The sequence below is a fragment of the Pelmatolapia mariae genome, linkage group LG23, assembly GCF_036321145.2.
Source record: "Pelmatolapia mariae isolate MD_Pm_ZW linkage group LG23, Pm_UMD_F_2, whole genome shotgun sequence".
NCBI classification, from domain to species: Eukaryota; Metazoa; Chordata; class Actinopteri; order Cichliformes; family Cichlidae; genus Pelmatolapia; species Pelmatolapia mariae.
The window spans coordinates 29,142,573-29,155,702 of NC_086246.1; positions in this window are offsets into that span (position 1 = coordinate 29,142,573).

Here is a 13,130-nt window from a genome sequence, read left to right on the forward strand (position 1 = left end):
GTAAACTTTGCCCTAATAGACTCACTGCAGCTCCACCCACTTACCCAGTGAGCTCATACTTAACTGAGAAACAGTGGCGAGACCAGACATGTACGTGACTTCTCGTAAAAAACCAAAAATTTTTGTTGAAACCAGTTCGATGAATAAGAGACCAGACATGTCCTCTTTATGTTTAATAATGATAATAAAAAGTAAGTTAAACAACAATTTAAAAAAACGATTCACAACTTTTTAGTGTCCGTATGACAACGATCTACAAATGAAACATTTCTTTTAAAGTTGTAAAATGCTACTGTCATATATAATATTACTATATTATTATTATTATAATTTTATTATTATTATTATTATTATTATCATCATTATGTTTTTAAAGGCAGTGACTACAGGATACAGTTCTCTGTAGCTTCATCACTTCAAGTCAGTGCTTCTACTTTACAAGTTTTGAGCAGCTGTTAACATAGTTGACTCATATTTGCAATGTGTCAGGAAGAGGTTTTTTTAGCAATCTTCTATAAATATGAAAAATTTTCATGTGACAAAATATAAATCAAATTGAACCAAACAAAATAAAAAGCAGCAAGTAAAGAAGGAAACATCAGACACAGCAAATCACACCAATAATGAAATGAGATGAACAAATTATTTAAATGGACAAATCTGGTGAATAAGTTAATTAAAAATAAGAATGTTGTTGGGCATCGTTTTCCTTCTGCTACACAGACATATTTATGTACTGTAGCTGATTCCCTTCTAATATGTCAAGTATTGCTGAACTTCTGTACCATGACACTGACATCTTTACTATTTTAGACCACATATCATGATACAGTAGTATGTTTTGTTTACTCCATGACTGCCACTTCTAATGTGTATGTGATGCACAGTTTTAAAAGATTATCAAAAAAGCAAGTGCTGGCAAACTGTCTATTAAGACAAGCGGACTCCCATCAAACTAGAGCTGGCAGAGAGACACTGAGGAGCCAGGCCCTTCCCAGAATCAAATCCTGCACAAACAGAGTCAGTGAATGTTGTGTAGAAGGTGTGGAGGTGGATTGGTGGGTCTGAGGAGACTTTGTAGAAAGACAAAGTGCCAGCATTCCAGTCCAAATACACTCCGACTTAGTTGGAGGACCAGCTGTGAGGAGAATTTATAGGTCTCATGATTTTATTATGCAAGGAGTAGTAACCATCTTCACAACAATACAAGCTCCAGGAGTACACTATGATAATTTTCAATATCTTTGTAAGTTACTGCTATGTTGACCTTTCTTTCCCATTCAACCTCCCAGTAACAGCCTCCAGTCAGACCAATTCTATGTCGCGACTGGGGCCAAGCTTCATATCGCTCTGGATGATGAAGATATGGCTTCCCCTCACTCAGCAGTATTGCAGTCCTATTGTTGTCAAACAGGAAGAGATGTATCTGTGCTGTTTTGGTCCAGTTTGTGCTCACAGTCATCTGATTAGAAAACAAGAAAAAAAACAGATTAATTTAGAAGTCAGAGTTGAAAACAAGCAAACAGTGAAAATATATATATATGTATACACACAAATGCATAGATCAATTGGAACATATTAATTTGAATAATTTAGAATAAAATCTTCAACACCAAATGTTCTTCTGAAGTTCTCAGGTTTATCCATAGATTGCTCAATACTGATGGGCACGGCACTGCATGGGGAAGTTCTTTCTTTCCTGCTGGGCACTGGATAGAAAATAAGTGATATTAAAATTATAATGTAATTCATGGTACAATTAGTTTTAGTTTTCTTAAAATCTGAGGGATAAAGAGATTAATGATTGTACTTTAGTAACTAAACTGACCTCAAATGAACTTAGGTGGAGGTTTTAAATAAATACACAGGGGCGGTCTTAGCCTGTTTGGTGCCCTGGGCGAACAGATGCTGCTCCAGCCAGCCAAAGAATCCGCCGCCCCCACCACGATGCCGCCCTGGGCAACTGCCCGTGTCACCCAAATCAAAAACCGCTACTGTAAATACAATATATGTCAATACAATGTTAAGATAAACATTAATGAGGAAAATATATGCAATCAAATGTGTTGTCTTTTGGAAAGTTGGTACATAATGTACATATGGCAGTCTAAATTGTGGATTTGGTGCAGATAATTGTACAGAAAAACATCAAAAACATTATTTCATTCCCACCTATCACGGCCAGTCTGGTGTTCCTTTTCAAAGGTTTCAAATTTACCCATAGACGTCTCACTTCTCATGGAGACACAGATTCCTGGAGGGGCAATTTTTTCCTGGTGGTCTGGTAGAAACACACACTTTGTCTTAAAATACAAGTTCTTGGCAAAATAAATTTAGATGAAGGTAGAAGTCTTCCATTAAAAAATAAATACATGTGTTATTTTAGTATTTTCAGTAGTGATCCTCGTGGTAATAAACTGATGCACTTGGTTGGTAAACATCAGAAAAGGAGAAATCTGTTTTCCTGGTCCAATGGTCATATCTAGTGTACTCTACATTTTTAATGTCAGTGAGACTTTTTACACAGATAAATAAAGGCCAAAAACTGATTGCAACTTCTACTTTGTGACATTCATGAGGGATATATGTGAAATAAAATTGGACGACAGATTAAGGACCAACAAGTCATTCATGACAATTTAAATACTGAAAATCCTTTTTTAATCAAACACGGTAAATCACTTTTTGGCACCCCTCAGGTTTTGTAACCTGCCACATTGCTGCTGCCACAACTGGGTTTAGAACATGAGAGCACGTGTGGTGGAGCACTATGCCAGCTGCTCAGGGTAAGAGGTGGAGTACACCCTGGACATATCACCAGTCTGCCGCAGGGCTATCAGACAGACAGCCATTTACACTCACATTCACACCTATGGGCAATTTAGTATCACCAAATAACCCAACCCCACTATTAGCATGTCTTTGGACTGTGGGAGGAAGCTGGAGTACCTGGAGAGAACCTTTCCTTCTCCTAACCTTACTCAGTCTTGATGAAAATCAGTTACACCTTCCAACTCAAGGTGAAAAGCAGCTGTTTGAAAGAGCTGTAGAAGTCATGCAGTGGATGTCTACAAATGTTAATGTCTGCCTCTACTGGGACAGAGAAACTCCTGTCAGAGTCTGTGTGAGTCTCTGTTAGAGGCTTTGTCATTCATTAGCTCACTCAGGTATGTAGCTTTGGCTCTTGTATACTAAATAGTACTTTTTTTACAACAATATATCAGAATTTAACATTTTCAAAGTTTATTTTTAAATGTATTTATTTGTTAATTTATTTCCAAAAGTGCAAAAAAGAAAAAAAACATGCTTCTTTCATTTTTGTTTCATATGCTTTATTTGCTTTATAAATGTTTTGCTTTTGTCTTTTCTTTTGTAGATGGTCTGACTCAGCAAATATCTGAGTGGCAGTTTGAGATTTCTCCTTTACCCAGGCAACTCACAGTTCCACACCAGGTGGAGGCAGGACAACAACTAGTGTTACGCCTCAATGAATACGTGCTCGAAATGAGGGGAGACTAGAAAAGAAAAAGGCAAACAGAGCAAAGTGTGAAACTCAAGGTTTTTAGTAAAAAGGACTCAACTCAAAGAAATGGCAACACTGCTATTTCAACTAAACAAAAGTCATCCACAAACTAAAATATCCTAAGGAAAGACAAAAGAAATGGTTTACCAAATTAAAGGTACACTTCTGCTGCCAGTAGATACCTGCTACTCACCAGCAGCTCAAAGAAAACACCAAGTTTTGTTAACATATGCAGAATATGCCACTAAATCTCACCACCAAAGACTGGTCCACACACTGACTGAGCAGTGATTCACTAGCTTATATACATGATTAGGAATCTTTCTGTACTTTTAGGTGCTACCTTATTTCCAAAAGGGTTGCAATAGCAATTGATCTACATACACGTTTGACCTGACACAGAAGATTTTCACTCTAATCAATATAACAATAGTAACACAAATGATGGCTTCTACACCTGTCAAGGCAGCTTTGCAGCAGACAGGAGTTGGATTCAAAATAAAGGGCCCAAGAAATGAGAAATAAGCTTAAAAGCAACTTTATTGCTGAGGTTTAACATAATACAAACTAAAGCAGAACAGAAACAAAATATCCAAAACTTTTATTCTTCTTGGGAAACAGACAATGTAGCAGGACACAGCCACAAGAAAAAACATGTCAAAGGATGAGTGGCGACTGAGCGAATACACACAAACACAGAATAACAACAACATAAGACAGGAAATAAATAACACTGAGACCAGGACTAAGACTTAGACTGACGAGTCTGACACAGAGACAGAAGACAAAACACACAAGACTGAGGGAACAGAATGGGAACACAAGAGGGGGTTAACCTAAAGAATTAGAAACTGAGAACTAAAGACATGAAACCACAACACCAAAGGTATAAGGAAATAATAAGACATGAAGACACTAAGAAATAACAGAGATATTAACATATAATCAAAACAGAATACAAAACTATAAAACAAAGATGATCAAAGAAAACCCAAAACATCCCCAAAGCTTAAAGACACAGGGACCATGTTAACACTATGTTTTAATAAGAAATATTAAGTTTCATCTAAAATCTGGTTTACTGGACTTAACATAAAATATTTTTTAAAGTCTAATTTTAGACTTGATTCATCTTAAATACTTCTGAAATGATAAGTTCATTGTTAAAGTACTTAACGTGTATCATGTTGTTTGCTTCATTTGTACAGTTTTTTTTCAATAATCAAAAGAAGAAAAAATCTATATAAAAATATACATAGAAACTATTATTTGAAGTAGTATAGTATATTGGTGCATTGTGTACACTGCTTGGTAAACATAAGAGGACTATGTCTGTGAAGGTTCTCAGTCATCCAGGTCATCGTAGTTTAAGGAGCTTGGAAAAAGAAGCGTCTGGACTTAAGATGACTAGTTTTGACGTTTTCTGGTCCAATGGCGGCATCCAGTGGACCCTCCAGGCATTAAGAGTTCCGCTTTTTACAGGATACGTTCTTATGAAAACTGGGAGTAACGACATGACTGGCGGCATTTTTCCTAAAGTCACCAACGCGTGGACACACGCAGAAAACAAAACAGTCTGTGTGATATCTGAACGCAGTGCCATACAGGTAAGATTCATCAAGAAGAGCTGGGCGGTTTTTAAAATGTAGAAACTTCACTTTATTGCTGTTTCCATATGAGATATGCAGGCAAAGGAATGACAGGCTCACACTTTTGGGCCTTCCCATTGCTAAAACACTGAGGTTAACAGCTGTGGAGGAAAGTTTTCCTGATGCATTTACACACACTCGCAATAAGATGCGGTTTGTGTTTTTGTAGGTGATCTGATGGTAAAGAAACCAAAAATTCTGTTCTCAGCTGAACTGTAACTTATTACAGAGAACATGAATTAATGAATCATGTTCACATTATCTACCTCCACGCCTTTTTTAAATTAGGGTTATATATGGGAAGGGCCAAAAAACCCACATCTATTTTCGTTTACCTTGTCAAGAAACGCCTATATAAACACGCCTGCAAGGCATTCGCTTTTTTCCGGTTGGCGCCAACATGCACGCTCATAAACCCGCAGCAGATGTCAGCCGATTGTGGAGCGCGGTGGACAGCAAACGGAAGGCAGGCAGGAGTTTAGGAAGAGGTTGTCCAAAACTGTTTGGTCGAAAAAGTTGACGGCAGGTGCTGCTGACCTTCAAAACATCTTCATCCTGCAACATCTGGACTCACAACTCGTCTTACCGTTCTTGTCTTGTTTACGGAACAGGCACCTCCAGCTGACAGAAACAACCGGAAAACACGGACCGGATTACCGGATTACGATGCTAGACGGACTTGTGAGTAGAAGCGAGAGAAAAGAATTAAAATAAGGAAAAACTTTTGTATCTGTTGTTGTGTGGGAGACTTTTTGGTTTTTTAAATGGCAGAAAAAAGCTCGTTATTAGAACAGTTTGTTTTTGTAAATGAGGTTAATGAGAGAGAAAAAACACAGAGTTTTCAAATTTAGACTAAACGTGTGCTGGATTTTGCTGCGCTTTTGGGATTTGGAGCATTTGACAAATTGTGCAGTTTTTTTTTTTAAATCATTTTATTTAGATTAGCTGGGGTTGGGGCAACATGTTGCTGCGGGTGTTAGCACTGTGGGGCAGCGATGTTACCCCACAGTGAGATGGTCCTGGGCTCAAATCTGTGATTTCAGAATTCATGTGTGGAGGTTGTATTTTTGTAGTGGATTTATATTGGTGATTCCATAGGTATGGAGTTGAGTGCAAATGGTGTTGACTCCACTCAAGATTGAGATTATCGACTGCTCTTCTGTGGTGACAATTGAACAAAAGTTGGTATTGGAGGGATTGCCAAAGTAGATAAAGAATCTATTGAGCTGGCGATAAGACAGCTGAGCATAACCAGCTGACACTGTTTTCTGACCATGAGGTTTAGACCTTGCCAAGCATCATGAAAATTCCAGTGTTGAGGTTTATCTTTGCCTGCTTAGTTTTCTTCCTGAACTATTTTCAGACTTCTTTAACTCTAGGTTTCTCACCCTGCAGAAAAGCTTACTGTAAAATAAATTCAGTTTGAATTTTACATAAAACATAATTCATCATAAGTATAATAATTAAATTAACATTTTCAAACTAGTATCTTGTTTTGCAGATCCGTTAACCTGGTTCAGAGTGAAGGACACACTGAACTCAGAAAACATGGCTTGTACATCACAGTCTGCCAAAGATTATGTCAAGACTGCCAGAGTCCATCTTGTGAGAGAATTGAAGAATCTGTCTGTGATTGTGCAGAATTTGAATCAGAAAGGGGTTCTTGGTGAGGAAGAGGTCAGCTTAATACAGGCAGAGAAAACTAATGAAGACAAAAGAAGAATAATACTGGACTCAGTCATTAAGAAAGGCGAAGAAGCCTGCTATGAGTTACTCAAGATTATAGACATGACGAGGAAGAGGACTTTAGGGAGGCTTCCTTTTCTTTCTGAGAAAAAGAATGAAACTTCCACAGAGACCAAGTTTGACCTGCACCACTGGATCAGCTGCTTTTCTTTCAAGGAAGAACCACAAATGGACAGGAACTACTTACAAGGTATTTTGGGACAAAAGTCTGGTTGTCACTTGTTACATTTTTCATTATTTAGTTTCTTCAATGCACTAATTCTATAAAAATGTGCCAGTGGAAATATGTATTTATGAGTTTGCAAGACAACTCCATTTAATTCATAGTATAACCCCAATTCCAAAAAAAGTTGAGATGCTAGGTAAAGTGTAATTAATTTTAAGATTAATAAGATTTGCAAATCTTATAAAAACTGATTTTATTCACAACTAAACACAGAAAACAGAAAAGATACCAAATGTTGAAAATAAGTAAATATATCCTGGAAAAGTAAGTGATGCTAAAACAAACAGCTGGAGAAAGATTTTACCACTAAATCTGGAACAGTTTTAGGATAATGTTCCTTAACCTAAAACCATAAAGACATTGAATATCTCATCATCTGCAGTGCATAATGCAATGATTCAGAAAATCTATATATGCAAGGGTCAAGGCCGAAAAACTTTATCGTTTTTTGTCCTCAGGCAGCACTGGATTAAAAACGGGCATGATTCTGTCATGGAAATGCCTGCATGCACTCAGAAATACTTCTACATATCACTGCCTGTGAACACAGTTCTCCATGCCGTCCACAAATGGCAATTAATGCTCTATCATGCAAAGAAACCATATTTGAACACAAAGAGAAATGCTGCTGTCTTCTTTGGGACAAAAGCAAATTTATGGACTGAGGCAGGGTGCAAAACCATTCTGAGGTTAGAAGAATTGAAAGGTGAAATTCTTTTTGGTCATCATGGACATCATGTCCTTGTTATCAGTTCTCACTTAAGGAGCCTGTATCTTTGATAGTATGGAGATGCTTCAGTGCCTATCGAATTGGCACCTTGCACATCTGGGAAGGCACCATCAGTGCTGAAAGGTGTATATATAGGTTTTAGAGCAGCATATGCCCACATCCAGACGACAACCTTTTCAGGGAAGGCCTTGCATATTTTGGCAATAAGATGCTAAACTGAAGACGGCTGCAGTTACATTGATGGCTTTGTGGTAGAAGAGTTTTGGTGCTGAGCTGGCTGGTCTGCAGTCCAAACCTTTCGCCAGCTTAAAACAGTTGGTACATGAAACCAAAGATATGACAAAGAAGACCCAGGACTGAGTACATAGAATCCTACATCAGACACAAATGGGACAACATTCCCCCTACAAAAGTTCAGCAACTGGTCTCCTTAGTTCCCAAAAATCTATGTTCAGTGTTGTTTAAAGAAGAGGGGATGCTACACAATGGGGAAAAATGCACCTGTTGAGACTGTCATTGCTGTCAAATCAAGATGAGCTAAAAATAACAAATTTATCATTTTCAGTCTCTCCTTTTGTCTTCAAAACTGCCTCTTTGTGGCACAGATTCAACAAGGTGCTCGAAACATTCCATAGATATTTTGGTCCATTTTGACATGATGCCATCACATAGTTGCTGCAGATTTGTCAGCTGTACGTCCATGATGTAAATCTCCCAGCTCTGGACAGCCCAAAGGTACTTTGTTGGATTGGGTTCTGACTGTGGAGACTATTTGAGTACGGTGAACTACTTGCCATAGTCAAACCAGTTACTTTATTTGACATGCTGTGTATTCTCACTGGACGCAGCCATCACTATCTTCATAAAGCAATGGACTCAGCTAGGCTGTGAAAATCCCAGTAGATCAGTTGAACACCAGCTACTTCATTAGATACACTCACCAGCCACTTCTTTAGGTATATGTTCTACTGTAAATAAAAAAATTTTGAGCTGTGCCAATCATTGCATTTCGTTTTTTTGTTTACATTTTACTTAGTGTTCCAGCTTTTTAAAATTAAGGTTGTAAATTTGTTTATTTCTGTTTTGTAGGACCGAGGCCATGCCACAGATATCAGGAAAAGTTAAAATTAAAAGTAAAGAAAATATTAAATGACTTTTGGGCAGCAAGTAAAAACCTGTTTGAAGAAAACAAGAAGCCTGACCTGTTGTACATTTCTCTTATATTGGAAACACAGAGCAATGCTTCTCCAACTAAAATAAAGAAACTGAAGAAAAAGAAAACCAAGCTGAGTCGCCCTAAAAAGCTGAAGACATACATCCCTGAAGAGAAACCAGACATTTCTCTCTGTGAGCTGCTGAAAATGGATAAAAACATACTCTTGGTTGGAAAACCTGGAATTGGAAAGACAGCGCTGACTCATGAAATGCTGAGACTCTGGGCAGAAAGGGAAAGCGGTGAGCTTGATTACATGTTTTACTTTGACATGAGGGAGAAAGCACACATCATGAATGTAAAAACTTGGAGGATCTGCTTTTCACTGTGTTCAGTGAACCAGATGAAGGCAAAGATGAGGTCTTACAGGATATAAAGAGACACTCTGATAACGTGACAATCATTTTTGATGGACTGACAGATCTCTCTTCATCAGTGGTGGAGAAACTTCTGAACAAAGACCTACTGCCTCTTGCAAAGATCATCATAACATGCAGACCAGATGATGAGGATGAAGACTTGTTTTCTGGGGACTTTTACAGAGTGGAGGTGAAAGGCTTTAGTGAGCAGACTATAAAAACATACTTATCTGCAACACTCGGTGAAGATCAGAAGAAAGTTTTGAGTAACTTGGAACTGATAACTCTTTGTCATGTCCCCATGTATGCACTGATGGTGGCTGCTTGTTTTTCATCAAAACATGTACCACAGCCATGTACAATAACTGAGATCTACATCAATATTGTTCGATTCTGCCTTCAGATAAACAGCAAAACAAAGAAAAAAGATCTAAATTCCTTCATCAAAACCAAGACAGAAGAAATTCTGTCTCTGGCTGAAGCTGCTTTTCTTGCAACTCAACAAAAATCTGTGAACCTGACAAACCTGACCTGTAAAGACAGCTGTGTCCTGTCCTTCCTGAAACCACTTCTCATCAAGGAGGCCGTGACTGAAACGATAACCACATATGCATTTCTCCATTACACAGTGCAGGAGTTTTTTGCAGCACTGTGGCTCCTGAAGAATCCTGATAAAATCAGAGATGTTTTTCAGCAGTGCCTCACAGAGGAGAAGAAACACATGAAACATCTGATCCCCTTCATGTGTCGACTGTTGAATGAGAAGAGCCCAAGTTTGATGAAGCATCTGATTCCAGATCAGGACCTGAAGAATACATCTAACTGGTTCTTCAAGGAGCTGATAAACATATTTTTTCCTCATCTGTGTGAGCAAGAAGAGGCTGATACTGAGGACAGTGGGCTCCATGTTGACATACTGTTCTTATGCCAGTGCTTGTATGAGTCCCAGAGTCCTGAAGCATGCATCTACCTTCTAGACAAACTGGACTACCATCTTGATCTCAGTGGAGAGAGTCTGGATCCTTACCCTTGCTGTGCTGTGGCATATGTGGTCACTCAGTCAAAGGAAAGAAAAATAAGGCTGAACCTCGAGGACGTGATGATATTAGAACAAGGAATGAGACAGCTCTTTGGATGCCTTGAAAATGTTGAGTGGTATGAATTTGGTTGTTTTTCTTTTTTTTTGGTTTCAACACATAGTGAGAACTTTAATGCTGGTTAGTTTCATAATGATCTCTTCTTTCAATTACAGGTGTGACCTTCTGCCTCAACAGCTTTGGAAAGCTTTCCTTCTCAGCGAAGAGCAGATGGACTTCGTAACCTTACTCAGTCTTGATGAAAATCAGTTACACCTTCCAACTCAAGGTGAAAAGCAGCTGTTTGAAAGAGCTGCAGAAGTCATGCAGTGGATGTCTACAAAGGTTAATGTCTGCCTCTACTGGGACAGAGAAACTCCTGCCTGTCAGAGTCTGTGTGAGTCTCTGTTAGAGGCTTTGCCATTCATCAGCTCACTCAGGTATGTAGCTTTGGCTCTTGCATATTAAATAGTCTGCTTGGTTTTATCCAGTCTTTTGATGGTAAAGTTAAAATACCTCTGTTTGTGACTTTTTTAACAACAATATATCAGAATTTAACATTTTAGCAGAATAGTTGAACAACTCATTTAAAGTTGAGTCCTTCTAGTGCTCAATCTAAGGAGCCCGTCCATCTATCCAACCACTCATTCATCCTTCCATCCATTCTCCATTCCCGTAAGGAGTCTAATTAAGTTAATAATTCCATGATACAGAATCCGACAGGCCCCAGGCTGGTGTTTATCTTGTTGAATTTAAAATTCTGATGTCTTTTTTTTATTCTTCTCCTTTGGAATCACAGACATTGTGCACAACAAGTCTATATGTGTAGCACTAGCATGTAATGTATCAAGATTTGTGCTGAATACATTCAGGTTTTACAGAATGTGCAACAGAAATGTGTCTGATCAGTTCTTAAATTCTCTTATTCAGCTTCAGATGTCCAGTTTTTTGGAGCCAGGAGAAATACCATGGGACACTGGAGAAGGAGCAGGAGAATCTGTTCATGGATTTATGCCTGAAAGCAGCACTTTATAACGGAGCAAAATTTTACAACGTTGCGAAGAAGCTTCTTTCATTGTTTCTTGTTAAAACTGAGTTAGAAAACATCCTTCTTGATTTATATCAACATATTAAAAGCAGAGGATTTTCAGTTAACTTTGAAACACTGAGGCCGTGTTTTCAGTCAACTCCTGCAGTTTGGTCCATAAACCTCTTAGAGAGAAAGACCTCCATCCTCCTGGAAGTGCTGAAACTCCAACCAGAGAAGAAACAAGTGAAGCTGACAGGCTGCTCACATGAAGAGAGTGAAGTGAGGAGTTTCCTGCAGTGTCTGCCTTATATCTCACAGCTCAGGTAAATGAATTGTACTTTACATGATTAACTCTACATAAAATCTCTCCAAATTATAGTTTTTTGCAACCACTTTTTGATTTTCATAAGAACCACAACCTCTCCTACAGATTTTTAGTGAAAAGTAATTAATTTATCCTGAATATAACAGTTTGTCTTGAGCTTTTGCAATACAACTTACAAACAAACTAACATCATACAGTAGAACAATCTGTGAAATGTGATGGATTATGAGAAAAATGAGCTCCTGACGTTGTGTTTTACATCATCCACCATTTTTAGAGGGTCAATTTTAAGCTAGCTGATGGACTGAAACTTAGTTTAAATCACTTACCCAGCTCAACGTTTTTTGAACTGCCTGAATGGCCATTTTAAGGAAACTAACAAAAGAAAAGTGACTAAAGAGAAAGCTATCCAGGGCTCAGAGCTGGCAACAAGCAAACAGCCCTCATACGAACAAAGGATCAAAGTGATTATGAACAAAGTACTTATTGGTAAAATAATGGAGACAAGTGAAAAAAGACTAAAGGGTCAATGTCCTATTATGTGGCATGTCACACAGAGACTGAGTATGTCAGCATACTCTATGTGGTGGAGCGGTTGAACATCAGCAATAGCTTCTCTTCCAATTTGTTCCTCCTGAGAACTCTTGGGAAGTTGAGACACTGTTGGGATGTCTGTTCATTACAAGATGCAGTCTATCAGTAGTGTGTGGTTGGATTTATGAAGCTCAGATCAAATACTCACTAAATGTTTCCTTCTCATTGTTCCAGTGTTGACCCTAGCTGTTCAGATAAAGAAACCAGGTTCTTTGGGAATCTGTTCTGTGCAGCAGCAGAGAGAGAGCAGCAGACAGGAGAGAAGATACTGGAACTGTTATCATCAGTGTGCATATACAAAACATTCCCTCTGAAATGGAAATGGTGTGATTTTCTTATGGACCTGTACTCTTATGAGAATAAAACAGGCTTGAGTGTCCTTCCATCATTACAGTCAGTTTTCCAGTCAGCTCCTGCAGTCTGGTCCATAAACCTCTCAGAGAGAAAGACCTCCATCCTCCTGGAAGTGCTGAAACTCCAACCAGAGAAGAAACAAGTGGAGCTGACAGACTGCTCACATGAAGAGAGTGAAGTGAAGAGTTTACTCCAGTGTCTGCCTTATATCTCACAGCTCAGGTAAATGTACTGCACTTTACATGATTAACTCTACATAAAAGCTCTCCAAGTTATATTTTTTGCAGCCACTATTTGATTTTCAT